This window comes from Mercenaria mercenaria, chromosome 1, assembly GCF_021730395.1.
Source record: "Mercenaria mercenaria strain notata chromosome 1, MADL_Memer_1, whole genome shotgun sequence".
In the NCBI taxonomy this organism is placed as follows: domain Eukaryota; kingdom Metazoa; phylum Mollusca; class Bivalvia; order Venerida; family Veneridae; genus Mercenaria; species Mercenaria mercenaria.
Genome location: NC_069361.1, coordinates 85,247,932 through 85,254,431, shown reverse-complemented (window position 1 = coordinate 85,254,431; position 6,500 = coordinate 85,247,932).

Genomic DNA, 6,500 nt, shown 5'->3' with positions numbered 1-6,500 from the left:
TACAAAACTTTTTAAATAAAATAATCTAACTGTTGGAATATTATTACGTCGGCCATTTCTTATGTCCGAGAGAAAAAAAAGGGAACAAAACTTACCGACTTCCGCTTCTTTGAGATGCGGCTGTATATTCGTATCCTCCTGCATCCGTACCTAAATATTTGTATCATCCTTGTGCACACATTGATATTCTTAAATGAAATGATAATATACTAAAGGCATTGTATATTTAAACCGATTTAAATTTAAGAAAATGGGGTAAATATTCATATCATATTATACATAAACCAAGGAAGCATAAATATTTACGTTTCTTTTAGACACAAACAACTCATTCCGTGACGTCAACCAGCGCAGAGTGTGCAGGAACAAGAAATAAGGAAACATTTTTATTGGATGTGGAGAAGACTGCAACTTTTGAGTTCACTCGCACTGTTTCTATATCAATACAACAATTACAAAAGCCAGAAGGCTAGATTTTAAGTGTCAATCTTGTATAAAAAATAAGTCAAGTTCTCATCTTTTTAACATGAACTAACATTTTACGTAATCTTTATATAAAACACGATCATTGCAGCCTTTGTTGATTTTCTGATGTCGTCGTTCCATTCTTAATTCAGAAAAGTCCTGCGACTGTATGTTATCGATCTTTTCTTCTATAATCTCTGTTTTCTTTTCTCTCGTCTTATTCTGCAAAATATTAAAATTTATCATCACAGATAGTCGAGAAGCAGACGTATACCTTATAGCAGATATTATCTAATACCATGACACCTTTTATAGAAAAGCTGTTGACAGCGCGCTCGACTATTCAAAGATTTGATGGAAGTATAGGGCCAAAAAATTATCAGAGACTTTCAGACAAAAGAAGAAAAATAGATAAGACAAACAATGCACCTCTATTAACATAATTAAACACTCTATAGTTTTCACTCAGTTTTATAAACGTTTCGGCCTAAAGCCTTTATCAAAATGATAAATTCTCTACATCATGGCGTCTCACAATACAACAATTGACGTAAAGTTAATAAAACTGAGATAAAACTATAAAGTCTTTAAACATTCGGTACCCCTTAGGGTAATTACTGTGTGATAATTAAACAGTTTAGACAAAATATGGAATGGTATGCGAAACTTAAGCCGGTGCTTAGGGGCAGTGTTGCATTTTCCATTACTGCTCTTGAACAGACTCAATCAAACCGAGTCTGCAATTTTCACTGTTTGCATTGTTCTCGGTGCTTCCGAGGGATCTACTTTTCAGATTATATTAACTAATTTCTATGTCAAAAAGGGCCATAAATGAGCTACAGTCCTTGTCCTAATTATGTAGTCTTGCCTACAAATGCACATATGTAAACTATGATGGTAAACAAGTACGAGGATTGTTCAAATATGAATGCATCTAAGCACATAAAAATGTATCCTTTATAGATTTCAATGAAAATTTTATTTGGTCCCCTCTAAGTATTCACCTCCAACAGATATACAAAGTTTCAGTCTTCTACTCTAATCCTTGAAGGATTTTCATAGCCTTTTCTAGGTATACTATGAAGACACTGGAATATTGCAGAACCGAGGTGTTTGCGCTGCACAAATTTTCGACCAGAAAAGTATTTTTGAGCCTTGGGAACAAAAGGAAGTCACACGGGGCAAGGAAAGGCGAATAAGGAGGGTGAGGGAGCACAACAGCCTTTTTCTGCTTCAGAAAGTCTTGAACAATAGACGCCTTGTGCGATGACGCATTGTCATGCAGCAATTTGACAATGGCCAAACCAGTTGTGGGTCTTCGATTTTTGAAATATTTCTTCGGTTTTCGAAGAACTTTAGTCTTGTAAAACTTCGTATTTACGGATTAGCCTTAGGTACAGCAACCTGAATGGCAGGACCCTGAGTTGTGAAGAATATGGCATACATTACCTTCTTGACACTCATGGTCCGCTTTGCAATGCATGGTCTTTTGCCAGACTTTGTTGCCCATATTTTGTTCTGAATCTTTCGTTTGGGCTCAAAAAAGTCAACCCATGTCTCGTCACCAGTGACGCCATTTGCGAAAGACCGTGCATTGTAATTGGAAACTGTTTAAGCTAGAATTTTGTGCATTGCACGTGTGCCTTTTTCTGCTCATCTGGGGAATCCATCTAGCACAGATCTTTCTTATTTTCAAATTACGTTTCAGAATTGTATGAGCTGCTCCTAATGAGATGCCAACCAAACTAGCTATTTGCCTAGTGTTGTATCTTTGATCAGTAGTAACTATTTCTTTACTCTAGCAACCATCTTGGCAGACGTTGCTGTTTCCGGCCGACGACAATGTGGTGCATCTTAATTTTGTTGAAACTAACCCACATTTGGATTTCTTAAACGAATAACTGTCCAAAAAGACATTTCATTATGCCCATAAACAGAACATAATTCATCAAAAATGTCTTTACACCCTATGCCAAGAATACAACGATTCTTAATATAGGACCGTATTTCAACGGCGTACGCTGACCTTCTGTATTAGTATACACGAGTAGGCAATGTTTAGCGAGCGATAGACACAGCTAAAGTGAACGGATTTTAATGGGTGTGGTATCAATGTGAAGGTAACATGTTTATCTACCCAATAATCTTAATTTCTTTGTGATTTTCGCATTATTGAGCGGGATAACGTTCTAGATGCATTTATATTTGAACAATCCTCGTAGTCAAAGTTTCACGAAAAATATGTACTGGTATGAAATATTTAACTGATTTTTAAGTCCAAAACGGGCCATAATTTAGCCAAAATAGTTGACACTCTGCACTCCTGCCTAAAGATGGATATCGTGATGATAAAAATTATCAAAGCCACATGCCAAATGCAAAACATGGACTTGTGTTCCAAGTTTGACGTAAATATCTTTGATTGTATATAAGACATTACAATTTCATAAACACGTTAACAAACGCCGACGCCGGGGTGAGTAATATAGTCGAAAAGTCGAGCTAAAAATCACCTGTGTCATACTTTTGCCATTTAAAAGCACATATTTATTGGGCTAATACATGTATATCAAAAAAGATAAAACTAAAACTGTGAGAAATTATTTTAGAAATCATGCAATAAAACACTTATCAAATTAATTTCGATCAATAGTCAAACCACTTGAGCGTCCGCCCTTCAGACCTATGACATTTATTTTCACATGACCAGGGCCAATGGTTGTGATTGTTGATGTCATGACCGGCAATAGATTAAACAAGAGCTGTCTCCGTAGGATGACACATGCCCCCGATGGCACTTTGAATGAATAGTTATGGCCGATGTTAGAGTTTAGGACCTTTGACCTACGGAGCTGGGTCTTGCGCGCGACACATCGTCTTACTGTGTCACACATTCATGCATAGTTATTTTAAAATCCATGCATGAATGACAAAGATATGGACCGGACATTCCCATCAATGCACTATCATGAAAAATGATCTTTAATGTCCTGGGTCTTACATGTCGTCTTACTGTGTCACACATTCAATCCAAGTTATTTGAAAATCCATCCATCGATGACAAAGATATGGACCGGACACGCCCATCAATGCACTATCCTTTAACATCTAAGTGTGACCTTGACCTTTGAGCTACGGACCTGGGCCTTGCACACTGCACGTCGTCTTACTGTGGTACACATTCATGCCAAGTTATTTGAAAATCCATCCTTCGATGACAAAGATATGGACCGGACACGCCCATCAATGCACTATCCTTTAACGTCTAAGTGTGACCTTGACCTTTAAGCTACGGACCTGGGTCTTGCGCACTGCACGTCGTCTTACTGTGGTACACATTCATGCCAAGTTATTTGAAAATCCATCCATCGATGACAAAGATATGGACCAGACACGAAAATTGCGGACAGACCGACAGACTGACAGACCGACAGACAGACAGACGGTTCAAAAACTATATGCCTCCCTTCGGGGGCATAAAAATTATTTACTGCAGACAATGTTCATTGGGCAGAATTTGGGTTATAATTCAAAACTATACAGTCATGTTTCGTAAAATGACCTACTTTTGTCTATTCTGGTTTACTCCTTTGTATTTAAAACTGCATTTTATCAATGGAATCACATGATGTAAATATTGCAAAAAAAACAACACAAAAAACAAGGAAGAATATCAAATAGGGAAAGCCACGCCCCAAAAACGCAGTAAGTTACGTCGTCTGCACTAATGTGTAAAAACTAGATTTTAGTGACCAAAGCGTTAATAACTTTCCGCCTGTAGGGGGAGAGTGGCGAGCTAATAGGTTTATCTCGGACATAGTGTATGAAGGTCATTCACCTCCTATCGCTGTTATAAGACATGTTGGGAAGCAGTCAGTGGCTTACAGAGGTTGGCAGGAGAGATCCGACTTTTAAATGTACTGGTTTCTCCAGAATAATGTTGGTTAGGTGCGCCAGAAAAAAAACAAAGAAAAATATCAAACAGGAAATGCCACGCACCAAAAACGCAGAAGTCGGGAAACAGCCCAGCAGGTGCTATCAAAACCCGACCTCAAAATACTGATTAAACAACAAAACAAATAGTAACAACATTCAACAGACAAAATCCTATCGATGTCATTTCCATTGTTTAAAACACTTTCAATGTTAGAAATATAATTTATTTTGAATACAATGAAACAATGGTAATTCAGTCATGAATTGTTGGTAAACTTCTTTGTTAAGTATATGAAATAAATGATGACTTGGTGATAAGGCTAAAATAAAAATATGCTTGATCCTTATACCTACCTTCACCGGTTTATTTATGCGGCCCGACCATTTTTAATTTCATAAAAGAAAAGAAATGTCTGTATTTATACAAATAACTGCCTATTTAATAAACACCTGAGTAACAGGAGCCACATGTTTAAAATGGCAAACTGATGCTAAAATATTACACAGTAGGCCAATTCACGGCCGGCCACTGAAAGTCAGTTTTAAGATCGATGAGCTAAACTGTACAAGCTAAATTTCAAGGTTGTGTCTTAAAAATAGAAGGTCAGTAGGCCAAGGTCACAGATGAGTGGACCGTAATCCGCTTGGGGTCATTATAATTAAACACTCTAGGAAATATGAACTGATAATTTTTAAGTATATATTCCTATATAACTCATACAACAAGTGACCCCCAGGGAGGAACATCTTTTCACCCTTGGGGGCATAATTTGAACAATCTTGTTAGAGATCTACTTGGCAATATAACATACAAACTATCCAAGGCATAGGCCTTAAACTTTGAGACAAGAATTTTTCCCTATATAAGTCTATGTAAAACTTGAGATTCCCCGGGGCGGGGCCTCTTTTCACACCAGGGTAATAATTAGAACAATTTTAGTAGAGGACCACAAGGCAATGCTATACACCAAATATCAAAAGGCCTAGGCCTTGTGGTTGTAGACAGGAAGAATTTTAAAGTTTTTTCCTATATAAGTCAGTGTAAGATAATAGGTAAAGGTAGATTTCTCGGAAGCACAGAGCACCTAAAATACAGCCTCAGAACCGCGCATTAGCGAAGTAGGCCAACAACAAAAAGAAGCTGTAATGGAAAACAACAAGTACATATTACTTTATGTGAAATATAGAGGGTGAGGAAGTGGTAAAATGGTGGGATGGGGGGAGGAATTTGAAGAGGAAAGAAGAACAAGAATGAAAAAACAAAGGGAATGCTACGTTCCTTAATAACAGTCACACTACAACGTAAGCGCAGACACTCGTGTACCACAATCAAACACACAACCATACCCGACTAAATAACATAGAAAACAGTAGGGCACCGTCTTAGACTCACAATCACACAAACGCACCCATGTTAGCAGGGAAAAAAAAACAATTGTGTACCTCCTTGGAGCCCGTCAGCCTGAATAAAGGGGAGCCACGAAAATTAACTCAAAGTTAAGCGGGAGGGATGAAAAACCTTGTGATCCCCGGGGCGGGGACTCGTCATTCCATGGGCACACTATGAATAATCTTCCTAGAGGACTATTAGATGATGTCACATGTAAAGTATGAAGGTTCTATGCTTTGCGGTTTTGGACACAAGGATTTTTTAAAAATTTTCCTTTCGGTTGCAGCAACCAGAGTTCTATATGGAATTAAATTCTTCGTATAATTTTGAAAGAGGACCTCCCAAGGATCATTCCTGTAAAGTTTGGTGTAATCCTGCCCCGTGATTTTCAAGTTTTTTTGTTTGTTTTTTTTTTTTTAGAAAATGTTGGCGGACACACGACGGACGACAGACGGTCACAAAAGCTTACCATGAGCTAAAAGAACAAAAAATCCCTGCCCGCCCCAATTTCGATAAAAATATTTGGATAAGAATCAATCAGTTATTTAATTATGGCATAAGTTTGATCATTTTCACAATAGAAAATATAATTATCAAAATGTAATATATTGATTTTAAACTAAATGAGCACAAAGTCTTGTCCCAAATAACTTGAAAATGAAGCTTGATCAAATAATGAAATTTGAATTACGAATCAAAAAAGGTAGTT